The sequence below is a fragment of the Balaenoptera borealis genome (assembly GCF_965194805.1).
Source record: "Balaenoptera borealis genome assembly, chromosome: 1".
NCBI classification, from domain to species: domain Eukaryota; kingdom Metazoa; phylum Chordata; class Mammalia; order Artiodactyla; family Balaenopteridae; genus Balaenoptera; species Balaenoptera borealis.
The window spans coordinates 17,154,467-17,170,058 of NC_138860.1; the positions used below are offsets into that span (position 1 = coordinate 17,154,467).

At 37.2% G+C, this 15,592-nt stretch overlaps 2 long non-coding RNA genes across 2 annotated transcripts in view; both read right to left on the reverse strand.

Annotated features, from left to right (window-relative positions):
- Nucleotides 1-15,592, reverse strand: part of LOC309630693 — a 212,346-nt gene that overhangs the window by 85,987 nt on the left and 110,767 nt on the right. The window lies entirely within an intron of this gene.
- LOC309630564 overlaps nucleotides 1,906-15,592 on the reverse strand; it is an 86,151-nt gene continuing 72,464 nt past the window's right edge. Inside the window, exon 4 of the long non-coding RNA XR_014245754.1 lies at nucleotides 1,906-3,696. This is a non-coding gene — a long non-coding RNA (uncharacterized lncRNA). The remainder of the gene's footprint in view (nucleotides 3,697-15,592) is intronic.

Below are 15,592 nucleotides of genomic sequence, written 5' to 3' on the forward strand. Positions count from 1 at the left end.
ACACAGTTTGCTATCAACATGGGTGTCATTAGGTACTAAAGATAATCTATAATCTCATTTCATGGAGATGTTGAAAAATATAACTGCCTTCTTGTCTCAAAGAAAGAGGCTAACTCTTTCTAAAGAGAAAAGGGGACTTCCCTGGCAGTGCAGTGGTTAGGACCCCACGCTGCCAATGCAGGGGGCACCAGTTCAATCCCTGGTCGGGGAACTAATATCCCACATGCTGCGTGGCCAAAAAGATAAAGAAAATTTAAAAATAAAGAGAAAAGAATAAACAAGTTCATGCATTCAAGAATTTTTCTAGTTCTTCTAATCAGTAACTAAGCATATATAGATGTAAAAATCATATAAATCATATAAATTTCAGGTTAAGGGAAGCATATATATTGAACATTTTTTCTCCTGTAGTATAACAATTAAAAAATTCAACACACATTTATTGCTATGGGTCTGGTGTTGTAAATAAGCACTTCCATGTCCTCTATCTTATTTAACATTGTTATTAAACAGTCATTTTCATTTTCCTTGTAAAAAAGGAATTCTAATCCCTCTGTAGCCTGAGGGAAACTACTAAACCTTTATTCTTCAATTTTATTTAAAATTGAGATGATAATATTTAGCTCCCTAGGTACTATGAAAACTAATTAATTAGAGTTGGCAAAAGATCTTGAAGACCAAAAAATATGAAAATCCTAAACCTAATATTATTATGTTTTTATTCTTCACAGTGCCTTCAATATTAGTTTCCTTTTTTTACTCCATTCTGCATCAGTAAATAACATTTAACTTGAAACAATTTGACATGAGCTAAAACCTACCAGCTGTTATCAAGATCTCTTGGCTAAAGATGGTATTTATGCAAATGTTTGTAGTACATACCAAAACATATGTGCTTGTTCACTAAAGACAGGAAAGTTTGAGTGAAAATAATATGATGAAATTCTTTTAACTGGCTCCCATGTGATTTCAGAATGGAATATGATGCTTTGTTTTTCATATTACTGGTGATATGAGATAATCTGAAGCAGCTTCGATGTCAAGTAAACAAATGTAAAGTACAGTCACCTGCCTTTTGACTTTGCTAATGGACATCACTTTCTTTTAGGGTAGTCCCATATCACTGACTATGTTTTGGAAATACTCAGAATAGTATTCTTCTTAGCCTTCTGAAGCTTATTTCACAATAATTAAGCAGCAATTTTATATTCTTAACCCAAGAGCCAAGCTCTTGGAAAAACTACCATTGAATTATGGTACTTATTAAAATTCTCTGAAAATAAACCTTATAATATTAAGGTTTTCAAATATGACATATTTTATATGGAATTCACTTGAATCAAACCACTGTTTGATTCCTAACACCTGTAGCAATGAAAGGACCTCAGGAATCCTGAAACAAAAAGGAATGAGTTTGCAAGTAAATAGAATGGGCAAATCCGTGAATTCTTAGTGTGCTTTTTTTAGGCACTATTATGTGTTATATTTTAAAAGGAAAAAAAGAAAAAACTCACTTAATTTCAAGGTCAATGATAATCTCAGTCTCTCCTCTTCCCTTTCTTTTCTGTTTCCAGCCCAAATACCTATGAATTGTGAGGTGATTCTGAAAACGAATTATCTTCCAATCTAGGGCAACATATTTGCCTTAATTTCTTCTATATTCTGAAATTTAAAGAATTAAATGGAAAATATTTCATAATCAATAAATGATTGATTAACTCCCTGTCTTATCAGACTCGAAGCAATTCTATCACCACTGTTAATACAACACAATATTTTATGTATAAATTTTTATAAACTGTCCAAGGTGCAATATAAAACTAACACAGCAGACAAAATCTGTGAGGAGTTTGCAATCTATCTTTTTTTTTTTTTTTTTGAAAGATGAAACTAGAGTTTTTTGGGTTTTTTTAACATTTATTTATTTATTTATTTATTTTTGGCTGTGTTGGGTCTTCGTTTCTGTGCGAGGGCTTTCTCCAGTTGCGGCGAACGGGGGCCGCTCTTCATCGCGGTGCGCGGGCCTCTCACCGTCGCGGCCTCTCTTGTTGCGGAGCACAGGCTCCAGACGCGCAGGCTCAGTAGTTGTGGCTCACGGACCCAGTTGCTCCGCGGCATGTGGGATCTTCCCAGACCAGGGCTCGAAATCGCGTCCCCCGATTCTTAACCACTGCGCCACCAGGGAAGCCCTGCAATCTATCTTAAAGTTATATGGAAAATAAATACTCTTCGAATCAAAAATGAGTTGATGTATTGTAGCACAAGATCAAAATTAGGGCAAAAGAGGTAGGTTTATGGGACCTTGGACAATTGATTCAGCCATCTTAAATTATGTATGTAATGATATCATGTAAATGATAGTATATTAGGAATCAAAAATGAGAACAGAAGTGAAATCATTTTAAACTTGTATACAAATGGCAGATATTATTGTAATTATATAAATTAATATGAACACAGAGAAAAACATATATGTTGAACGACTCCATGTTTTGAAAGGATGGGATATAGGGAAATGATACAACTCTGTTTCAGGTGGACAAGTTTTCATAGGGTGACATTACAATGCTTTAGACCTAGTAAATTACATGCTTAATGTACATGCTTAGGAATATCCCATGCTTTCAAGGCAAGGTCTCCAGAATGAGAATAGAAGGACCAACCACAGAGGAAACTGGGGATCTTGGAAATGAGGGAAGTCATGTTTATGAATGAGAGGTGGAGGTTTGTTACCCAAGTGTGTGCTGCCTCATTGCTCCAATTTCTGGGGCCACCCTTGCCTATGACTTTAAAACAAACAAACACTTTTGGACAATGATATTTAGTCAATTAAGATGTGGAAGAGAATGTAGTCAAACTCATAAGAGCAGAGCGTAAGTTGGTGGTTACGAGGGGATAAAGGGAGGGAGAAATAGGGAGGTGATGGTCAAAGGGTATGACGTTTCAGTTACACAATAAATGGGTTCTGGAGATGTACTATACAGCATAGAGCCTATATAGCTAACCATGCTGCATTCTATATTTAAAATCTGCTAAGGGGGTAAATCTTATGTTAAGTGCTCTTACAACCCACAGTACCCCACACCACACACACTAATCATAAAGGGCAGGAGGAAACTTTGGGAGATGATGAATACGTCTGTGGCCTTGATGGTGGTGATGGATTCTTGTGTTTAGCCATCAAGTTTAGACATTGAATATATATAGTGTTTTATATGTCAATCATAACTCTATAAAATTTTTTTTTAAAGAAATGTATACTTGCTTTGGGTTGTCTGGAATGATGATCACTTAATATAATCTGATTATTATATCTGAGTGGTGAGACATTTTTTAGCAATAATTATTTTTACCTTTGTAACTGGCTTTCTTATACTAGGCATGTATATTTTTTTGAAAAAATCATTATTCTGCAAAACAATTTGGGAAACTAAGTACATGGTAAAAGAAAGCTTCACTAGTAATAAAACGAGTGAAAACTTTTTAAATGAGCTGTCATTCTACACTTCTATAATTAAAAATAGTAAAATCTGATAATATTATTAAACGTTAAGGAAGGTTCAATGAGACAGGTATCTTCATACACTGCCAGTAAGAGTGTACTTTGATATGACTTATCTGAAAAGCAAGTGGGCAATATGAATTTCTAAAAGGGCACAGCCTTTGACCCAACAGTATAACTTCTGGTGTCCTATCCTAAAGGAAAAAAAAAAAAAATCAGAGATACATACAAAGATACAAAGACATATTATTCATAACAGCAAAATTTTGGAAACAACTAAAAATTCAACAATAAGGAAATGACTAATGAATAATCGTATATCCATTAAAAATCATATTTAGGAGACTAATGACCTGAAAAAATGATTACTCAATGTGAAATGAAGAAAAGCAGAACTCGATTCTTATACACGATAATGTTTCAGTTTTACAAACCATGTATGGGGGAGGGGACTCACATAGGGAAAAGACCATTGGAGTAAACATACTACAATGCTACTAGTGTTTATGTTTCTAGTTTGTAGGATTGTACATAATTATTATTTTCATCTTCATACCTTTCTGTATTTTCAAGATTTTCTACAACTAGCATGGGTTAAAAATCTCTCTGCTTTATCATTTAGGAAAGAAACACCCTTTCTCAAAATTTATTCTAAGAAATAATATTCAATTTTTGGGGAAAATTATACACAAAGGAATTTATCACAGAATTATTCATAATCTTAAAAACTAAAAAAAAAACGGTAATGCCCATTAATAGAAAGGATAACTAACTTGTGCAACATCTCTCCAAAGAGTGTACCACGTTAATTTATAGGATGACTAGGATGATTACGTAAAAACAAGGAGAATGCTTAAATGAAAAAACAAAGTCATCGAATGGTATGCAAAGTTTCGTTTAAATTGTTGAATAAAAACAAATATACGTGCACATAAAACACTGAAAGAAAACTTGCAAACTCTCATAGCTGTTATGCTTTATCTGGGTTCCCCAGTGAGTGAACATTTTATTTACCTTTCTTTTCAAGCTTTTCTGTAATATGCCTATTTCCTCCTTTATGATAAAACCAATTTATAAGACAAACCATAATGTCTGAATCAGAGAAGAACAAATAGTACAGTCATTCATTCCAATTCTATTTATTCTTCTTTCTTAATTTCTAACCATTTGTATGAACTTGCATCTTTCAGCCTCATATTAAGCATTAGTGTTTGTCAGTGAAGCTTTATGGACTTTAATACTGAGTTTATAAGGTATTGAGTTAATGTGACTCATTTACTTCACATTTCAGGATGTGTACATGAAGAGCATCCTTCTAATGTTTACTTGTCCTTTTGGGTCAAGGATGCAGGTACTCCACATGTCTGTGATGTTTGCCTTTTGTAGGCATCCTCAGAATGAGAGACCACTTTTTTTTTTTAATGCCATTTATTAAGTAGACTAAAAATGAGAGATGGGGTGGGAAGAAAAGCAGGAGTTGAGGACACAAGTTGAGTCTAGGATGACTCTCAGTTTCCTTTTTGACAGTTTAAAAAAACAAACAATTCCTTCTCTACTTTGTATTGCCTGAGAACCACTATGGTTTTGTAAAGTCTGTAACAGTAATGACATCTAATCACCCACGAGTACATTTGTTTTGAGCCTATAAATATTATGTTAGTAATACTAAACTATCTCCATTGGCTTATTTGTAAAGAGAAAAATATATATTTATATTCTTATAAAGTTAACAATGAGGGCAGAGAAAAGGGAATGAGAAGCAGTGTTTAATCACAGTTTCTCTGGAAAGAAAAACCAGACTGGGGTCTTACTGAAGCTAGCTGGTCAAGCAGTATCTGAGGAAGAGTCACAGGAGACAGAGATGATGGAACTGCCACTTTTAAGGATGACACACATTGGGTTATATCGGATCAGATAAATTTGCTTTAAAAATCTCAATCTTTTTTTTTTTTTTTAATAAATTTATTTATATATTTATTTATGGCTGTGTTGGGTCTTCGTTTCTGTGCAAGGGCTTTCTCTAGTTGTGGCAAGCGGGGGCCACTCTTCATCGCGGTGCGCGGGCCTCTCACTATCGCGGCCTCTCTTGTTGCGGAGCACAGGCTCCAGACGCGCAGGCTCAGTAGTTGTGGCTCACGGGCCTAGTTGCTCTGCGGCATGTGGGATCCTCCCAGACCAGGGCTCGAATCCGCGTCCCCTGCATTGGCAGGCAGATTCTCAACCACTGCGCCACCAGGGAAGCCCTAAAAATCTCAATCTTTTAAACAACACCTCATATATGTTAACATGATGAGACACAGCTTCAATATTTTATGAGATCGTTTTCTACTACTGATAGGTTTCATTTAAGTTATTAAACCACCAGCCTTCACAATAAAGGTAAATATATGTACTAACCATTTTTCCCTGCTATGAAACTTAGGCTCTATAGAATTAGTAAGGTGACTTCCTTTTGGAAAGATTTTGTCTGACACTAAGTTTTATTTCTTCACTTAAGATAATAAAATTGTTTTGAAATTGTTTGTTTCATCGGTGGAGGGTGGGTGGTTAGGTTGAGAAAGAAAATAAAAGTAAAGAGCGAACACATATTATGGGAATTTTCCTCAGTGAGGTGAACAAAGGCTCCATGGGGTGGGTGAGTTTCCCTAGCGTATGGTCTTGGGACTATGCCCTTTCTTTGCCAGTAGTGATACACATTCTCCATTTCACTTTACCCAGTGTCAAAAAGTGGGAAAAGGAGATAATGACAAATTGAAAAAGAAATATACATATATATATAATCTCATTGGATGAAATATATAAATAGTTGGAAACGTCATTTTAATTACTACCTTGTGAATACAAAAGTATTTGACTCCACACTAATAATCTTGATTCTGGCACTGAACCATAACTAATGTCAAAAATTTGCAGAATTTCAAAGAAGAATATCACCTATAATATCAATGTGTCCTAACATCAAGGTCATTCTCTAATGATGAGGATTTTACTCACTTACATAATTTATGTGTAAATGAAGAATAGAGATACTTTATGTTTCTGAAAGAAAAAAAAAAAAACTTCTACCAATTCCAAGTTTCTGATCCCAGGTAGTGCTCTTATTAATATAATTCCAAATGATATCACATTTCCCAAAAAATCTCTTGAGAGGGACTTGAGAGCTGCACCACTGTCTCTAAGAATTACCAATTACTGTCTTTCACACTTCCTCCTGAGCTGGATAAAAAGTATCCATCTCAAATTTATCAGCAAATACAGGATAGTTCCGGGGCCGAGAGTAAAAGAAGCTTTTCCTTAAATTGGCAGCCCTCGGAAGACTGGCCTTTCCTAAAGGTTGGAAGATTGAGCCCCCATTACCGTGGCCTTTGTCAGTTTGAAGACTTTATCTGAAGAAGCAGTCCATCTTCTGTCCTCTTTACCTTGGGTTACAGGGTCAGTTAACTGTTTTCAATCCAGGGAAAATATGTGTCTTTCAAACTGGTGTCAAGATACCCAAATGGGATAATGGGAGAGTGTTCAGTGGCGTCTCCTAGACTATACACACTGCAGAGCTTCAGATGCCTTCTCAGTGCAGATGGGCGATCCTGAGACGAGGCTTGTGAATTTCACAAGCTGGCCTCATCTGCTTCTGCCTTCATTCCGTCTGGTGTTTTAGGATCCACTGCAAAGCTGACACAGCCCTAACTGACAATAACACCAAGTGCAAGGAGGAAAAGCCCATTTGTTAAATCACTAGGATAAAGGAAGTGTAGTAAGTTCCATGTGCTAAGATGCCTCCTATAGGGTAGGTACACACGGCCTCACTTGTTAATTTCTGCTACCATATCCTAGAATGAAAAATGTATTTATCCCTATTATGAAGATGAGAAAACTGAAGCTCAGAGAGGTTGACTATCTTACTCCAGGTCACAAAGCCTCTGAGTGGCAGAGACAGGATTAAAACCTGAGTTGAGGGCTTCCCTGGTGGCGCAGTGGTTGAGAATCTGCCTGCCAATGCAGGGGACACGGGTTCGAGCCCTGGTCTGGGAAGATCCCACATGCCGCGGAGCAACTAGGCCCGTGAGGCATAACTACTGAGCCTGCGCGTCTGGAGCCTGTGCTCGGCAACGAGAGGCCGCGATAGTGAGAGGCCCGCGCACCGCGATGAAGAGTGGCCCCCGCTTGCCGCAGCTAGAGAAAGCCCTCGCACAGAAACGAAGACCCAACACAGCCATACATACATACATACATACATACATAAATAAGAAGAATGTAAGCAGACAAGAATAGCATTAAAAATAAAATAAAAAATAAAAAAAAAAAACAAACCTGAGTTGATTTGTTACCAGAACCCCTGCTTCTTTTTTTTTTTTTTTTTTTTTTTAACCACCTCCCTAAGAAGGAGTGATATCCCAGCATGTGAAATTGTGTGTTCTCCCTGGGAGGACAGAGAATAAAGAAATCATTGAACCCCGGAATTCAGAAGCTCCAACAGGGTCATTACTGTGAAGAACGGAGGAAGTTATATCCTGCAATGAATAGTTATGCGCACATTGTGGTTTTCTAATGGAAGGCACACAGGCAGAGCAGAGATGAGATACAGGGGCTGGGGGTGGGAATAATGATCAGGTCCAAAAGAAGCAGAAGGTAAGTAATACAGTCATTCAGTGGTGGGAGAGCAGTCTAGAACGTACTATACACAGGTCAGTGCAGACCAGCTCAGCTCCAAACTGTGTTTTCAGTCCTTTTGGAAGCAACCGGTTTCAGGCTGCAGGTAGTAATGGCCAAGTTTTCACCTTCACATTTACACCCAGCTCTTCCCCCAGAAGATCATTCTCTGAGCTGAAAGAAATAGGAGTCAGGAGCCGTGCAGTGGTGCGTGCCTGCTCAGCTTATTAAAACATGGGAAGAAGGCAATATTTCACCCCCCAGAAATAAAAAAAGATAGACAAGTGAGAGCAGCTAATCCATCAGAAGAAATTAGCAAGCAGAGTATGTAGCTGTTTGAAATGATGAACGAGGCTGAAATAGCTACACAGGCTAACATCCAGTGGGATAATTACTCCAAGCTCTCAGGCTAAAATCTGTCTTGGAGGAACTGGGAGGCTTTGATGACTCAATTTCAATGGGCATGCTTATGAAATACGTAGTAAAAGCTATTAAAATTGAAATTGTTCTTGGTAAGTATTCTCTGACCAGGCTGCTGACCCTGTCAGGCGGCTTTTAATAAGGTACACACTATTTTTATTCTCAAAAGTGGCACGTACTTTAGCTGCCCACAGACTCAGCTTTAACGCTATAGTCATTTGCCCTGTGATTTTGCCATAGACGTGTGCTGCGTTTACTGGTATCCTTGTTATGTAAAATGGTGAGTTTCCAAATCAGTGTAGACATTGTTCGCTTTTGCTATAAGAGAAGCTGCTTTCCTTGATTCTGTCAACCAGTGTTCCAGCTTCAGAGACAAGGATTTGTTGACAGGACTGATCATAATTGATGTCTATGGAGCAAATGTCTTCATAATACATACTTGCTGATCTAAAACAGCCTTGTTTTCCCACTGGTGCTGATTATGTTCAGCCATGACCATCATGACGTTATTCCTGTGGAATACATCCAAGTATAATCTAAAATAATCCCCACATTTTAAAACGAATTAAAACTAAGTAGATCCTCCTCTACATACCTGGGCATAATTGTTTTAAGAAAATCCTCAAAGGTAGGAAAGAAGCTAGAGGATGCTAGGGCCATACTACTCCAAGTGTGGTCTCCAGAGCAACAACATAGGCATCTGGGACCTTTTTAGAGATGCAGTGTCTCAGGCTTCCCCTCAGACCTACAGAATTAGAATCTGCATTTTAACAGTATCCCCCAGGTAATATCCGTACACAGTAAAGTTTGAAAAGCCCTGTTCTCGTACACAACTGGTTTTAGATTTCTATCATCATTCACCAACTAAGCAACTTTGCACTCAGCCAAATCTTTCTCAAAACATATTTGGAGGGAAAACAGCTACAAAGAATCAGAGGAAATCCACTCAAACTCCCTCTATTTATAAAACCATGCCTTCATTCAAAAGCACTGAGAGTCAAAGCAACTCAAAGATTTGAGGAAATCTAACAGTATAAACAGATGCTAAAGGAAACATGTAATTCAGGGAATAGAAGAGAACGTTTACAAATTTCCAATTAGCATCTTCAGAGAGAGCTGAGGCAATGCCGCGAATTATGAAAGAACAAGCTTCTTTGAGAAAGGACCACTGAAAGAAAATGAATGAGCTCCTGTGAATTAAAAATATGATGACTGAAATCAAAATATAATTAGAAAACTGGAGGTTGAGGTTAAAAAAAAGTCCAGAATGTAGAGCATAGAGACAAAGGAGGGAAAAATTCTTTCATTCACTCATGCACGGAACAAGTATTTATCATGCAGCTGCTCGGAGTCAAGCAAGGGCTGGGGATGTTGCCGTGAACACAACAAAATATCTGTGCTCTCGGAGCTGACGAGGTGAAAATGATGTAAATAAAAGTTAAGAGCTATGGAACTTCCCTGGTGGTCCAATGGTTGGGACTTCACCTTCCAATGGGGGTGGGGGGTGCAGTTTCCATGCCTGGACAGGGAGGTGGGATCCCACATGCCTCGTGGTCAAAAAAAAAAACAAAAAAAAACAAAACATAAAACAGAAGCAATATTGTAACGAATTCAATAAAGACTTAAAAAAAAAAAGTTAAGAGCTGTGGAAAAGCAGCCAAGGAAGTCTGCGACTCATTCAAAAGGAGGTTCAAAAAAGAAAACAGAAAATAGGACAGATAGGAAAAACTAAATAACAAATGAATAAGGAAGTAAAATTTTCCAGGTGTTGAAGAAAAACATGATTTTCACATTGAAAAAGTCCATCAAATACCTAACGGGGGATAACTATATATATGTATGTACATATATATTGTTTTATATACATATATTTACACACACATATGAAATTTCATAATACCCACCAAAAAGTGGATTATCTACAAAGAAACGAGAATTGAATTAGCAACAGAGTTTTTATTAGCAATATTGTATTTAGATAGAAAACACTGGAAAAATACTTCAAATTCTAAGGAAAATGCTTTTCAGTCTAGAATTCTATTCTCAGCCAAAGTTGACCAAACGTAAGGACCACCTGAGAGAATTGAAATAGATTTCGCAGGCACACTTCTATAAAATAAACTTGGACAATATAAAAGTCAGGGTAAGCCAGGGGAGGTTGAGAGGTGGGGATGGGAAAGTGAGGTAAAGAATCGTGAGGAGCAGGGTTTCCTTCACCTTTGTTCATAAAAAGTCAAAAAATACTATCCAAACCTGACACAATAAAAAAAAAAAGGAGTTTATTATTTAAAGTAGAAAGAGTAACCAATAGAAGTACCAAAAAGTATAGTCTAAAATTAGAAGAGAGGAAAGATGAAAATTATGGAATTATATTTCTTATCTGTCAGGATGGGGCATCAGAAGATGCTCTTGCCAGTTGTTAAATCAAGAATCAAGACCAGATACTATAAAACTCTTAGAGGAAAACATTGGCAGAATACTCTTTGACATAAATTGCAGCAGTATCTTTTTCAATGTCTCCCAGAGCAATGGAAATAAAAACAAAAATAAACAAATGGGACCTAATTAAACTCAAAGCTTTTGCACAGCAGAGGAAACCACAAACAAAACAAAAAGACAACCCACAGAATGGGAGAAAATATTCACAAACAATGAAACTGACAGGGATTAGTCTCCAAAATTTACAAACAGCTCATGTGGCTCAATGTCCAAAAAACAAACAACCCAATCAAATAATGGGCAGAAGACTTAAATAGACATTTCTCCCAAGAAGACATACAGATGGCCAAGAGACACATGAAAAGATGCTCAACATTGTTAATTATTAGAGAAATGCAAATCAAAACTACAGTGAGGTATCACCTCACACCAGTCAGATTGGCAATCATCAAAAAATCTACAAACAATAAATGCTGGAGAGGGTGTGGAGAAAAGGGAACCCTCTTGCACTGTTGGTGGGAATGTAAAGTGATACAGCCACTATGGAGAACAGTATGGAGGTTCCTTAAAAAACTGAAAATAGAGCTACCATATGATCCTGCAATCCCACTCCTGGTCATATATGTGGAGAAAACCATGGTTCAAAAGAATACATACACTCCAATGTTCTTTGCATCACTGTTTACAATAGCCAAGACATGAAAGCAACCTAAAGTCCATGGAAAGATGAATGGATAAAGGAGGTGTGATACATATATACAATGGAATATTACTCAGCCATGAAAAAGAATGAAATAATTCCATTTGCAACAACATGGATGGACCTGGAGATTATCATACTAAGTGAAGTAAGTCAGACATGGAAAGACAGATATACGATATCACTCATATGTGAAATCTAAGAAAACAATGATACAAATGAACTAATTTACAAAACAGAAACAGACTCACAGACTTTGAGAATGAATTTATGGTTAGCGTGGGGAAGGGTAGGGGAGAGGAATAGATTGGGAGTTTGGGATTGACGTGTACACACTGCTATATTTATAATAGGTAAACAACAAGGACCTACTGCAAAAAATAAAAAATACAATTAAAAAAAAGAATCAAGGCTCATACAGTTAAAAGCCTTTGAAGAATCAGGGTCGGGTGAGGCAAGGCAATGTATACTCCAACGATGATTATATTTACAGCTGAAGATGATGGGGCATCCTGTCAAAGATCATCTCCCAATCCTCTCCTTCCTCCTCACACCCCATTCACTGGCCCCATCCTCTTTCCGGAGTCTCTGTTTCCCCTCACTCTTCTCCTACAGTGACATTTCAGCCCCCATTTCACTAATTTCTTTACTTGCTCTTTCTTCTATTATCTAGCCTGCAGTTTATATTCTGAACAATAAGCCCACTGAGGACACAGACTTCTCCCTCATCGGTGTACCCAGAAGATGGTGTCTTTTTACTCTAAAGGTAAAGACAAAAGCATTAGATTTAGAACCCGGGATTGCTGCATATAAAGGAAGCTTGCTGTTGCTATCCAAGAAATGTCCATTCTTCTGAGTAGTGAGAGGTGGACTTGAGTCAGGTAGTGCACAACAGGAAGCTGCTCTTTTCCAATTAAGAGAGAGTTATGTACAAAAAAGAAGCAGACTCACAGAAGTTATATTCCACTATATATATATATATTATATATACCACATCTTTATCCATTCATCTGTCGATGGACACTTAGGTTGCTTCCATGTCTTGGCTATTGTGAATAGAGCTGCTATGAACATTGGGGTCTAATTTTTTCTTGTCCATGGTCAATCTACTCCCATTCCCCTCGACATATTGTCAAACCTTCAACACCACCCTCAAACTCTCTTTTCAACTCCTGTCTCCTTCCAGTCTTCAAGAGATAATTATGCCTCTTATTTTATACATAAAATTAAGGCATTATCTCTCAACTGCTACTCCCTGCTTACTGGTTTCTTTCCACCCACGCTCATTCCTAACTTCCTCTCTTTCAGTTTTCGAGAAAAGATGATCTCCTCCTATTCAAACCCAATCTGTGCCCTTAATTCCTCCTTCTACCAACACCGTGATTTTGCTCGCTCAGTCACCTCCTCTCTTACTCTCTCTTGCATCTTCCTCTCCTCTTCCTCCCTCTCTTCTAGCTTATTGTCCTCAACTCGTAAGCATAGTCAAGCTTCCCTCAGACAAAAAAGAAAGAACTGACCTTTACCTCAGAGCTCTCTATCTTCAGTTCAACCTTCCTTTCACATCAAAATTCCTCTCCAGTGTAGTTTTAATTTCACATTCTCAATGCATATCAACCAACTGCCTGTATGACTTCTATCCCCAGGTTGCACTTGCTAAAATGCCAGTCACCTTCTTATTCTCAAAACCAAGTTGCCATCTTATTATACTTCTCTACGGTGTTTGATACCTACTTCTATTTTCTCAGCATCCAAACTCTTCATTCTGTCGGCTGTCCTCCCATCTCTGGCCATTTCTTCCTCATACTCACCATCTCCTCTTCCTTCTCCTACCTTTAAATACTGGCGTTCCTACCTCTATCCCAAGGCGTAACTGACTTGTTATATTTTATCCTGAGCAATCAGATTTACCCACTTGTCATGGTTTCAGTAACTATTTGTATGCAAATGACTAAGAGATTCACACTTTTAGACGTAACTCTCTTTAGGGTCCAGATCGTTTATTCAAGCCCCCTTTTGGATATTTCATCTAGGTACCACTCAAGCACCTAAAACTCATTATGTCCAATATGGGCCTAATCCTTCCCCAGAACTGTGCCTTCTCCTGTGTTCCCAATTTTCATGGTACCACCATCTAAAAGACACCAGAGTTAGAACTTTGCTTTCTCGCCAGAGTTGATTATAAAGGGCCAGTGATATAAACTTCTTAAATATTTCTGGGCTCAAATTCTTATTTGTTCTTCCTACTAGTTCAGGCAATTATTGTGTCTGATGAGGATTACTACAACCTCCTGCTTTTAGTCTATTTTTTTTTTAAACTTTTTATAATTTTTTTAAATATTTATTTATTTATTTAGGCTGCACAGGGTCTTAGTTGCAGCACACGGGATCTTCACTGCGGCATGTTTTAGTTTCTTTATGTAGGATCTTTAGTTGTGGCACATGGGCTTAGTTGCTCCGCGGCATGTGGGATCTTCCCGGACCAGGGATTGAATCCGTGTCCCTTGCATTGGCAGGTGGATTCTTAACCACTGCGCCACCAGGGAAATCCCCTGCTTTTAGTCTTGATTTCTCAAATCAACTTCCACACAGACATCAGAGTCCAATATTCATTAATTGGACTAGGTGAGAATGGCAGCAATATATAATTCCATACTATATGGCAGGGGTCAACCGCTTGTTTTTTTTGTACAGTCCATGAGCTGGGAACGAATTTTATATTTTTACGTGGTTAAAAAAGAAGAAAAGTCTTTCATGACACATGAATATTACACGAAATTCAAATTCAGTATGCCAAAATAAAGGTTTATTGGAACACAGCCATGCTCATTCATTTATGTATTTTCTGTGACTGCTTTCAAGCTAAAAAAGAAGAGTTGATTAGTTGTGATAGAGACTATCTGGCCAGATCATCTGAAAATTCAGATATCTGAAAATATGTACTATTTGGCCCTTTACAGAAAAAGCTTACTGACACCTGCAATATAGTATTTTTAAAAATTTCGTCATATAGTGCCAAAAAAATTGAGTGGAAAATGGTTTAGAGGTGCTTATATTTTATAGACTCCAAAAAGCCTATTTAAATTTATGTATCTTCAAGTAATACTTTTGGTTTAATAGACATTATACATAAAAATTACTCCTCTGGTGAGTCCAATAAATATTTGTTGAGTACCTACGCATCAAGTATTTTTCTAGGCACTGGGCATACAAAGGTGATAAATATAGGCCAGTGGGTTAGAAAAATAGAAAATTTTAATAAAATTAATCAGAGCCTTGAAAAGGTTTACAAAGGGTAATAAGTTATAAAAGACAGAAGAGGGACCATCAGCCAAGCAGGGATGTTCAGGAAGGTGTTCCTGGTAGAAAGGACCATTCAGCTAGAACTGAAAACAGCATGTTCTTATCCTCTTCTGTTGATAAAAGTAATTCATCTGTTACATTCATTTTTATTATATTCTAAGTGATAAGAATTGTTCAAGTATTTTTTCAAGTGACAAATAGTTTAAATTGTCTATTAATACTATGTTGCAACCAGATGAATCTAAAAGCTTTCATTCCCACACAACTGCTTGCATACCAGTATCTTCACCAGGTTAATGACCACTGCCATTTGAGCCTACGATCATAATGAACATGGAAAATAACATAAATCTGATGGATGGCGCCTAGTGCAAATATTTTATACTTGTTAGCTGGGTATGTATGTCAGATAATTGTACATTTACTACTCTGGGATCTCAATTAATACATTCAAGATGATTGGATATTCGTGAAAATAAAAAAAATGCAAACACCGTAACATTACCTGAAAGTGTACTTCATTACCTGGAGAATGTAGGAAACATTTCTCTCATTAGTGTCTTCTACTAAATTAGGCTTTTATG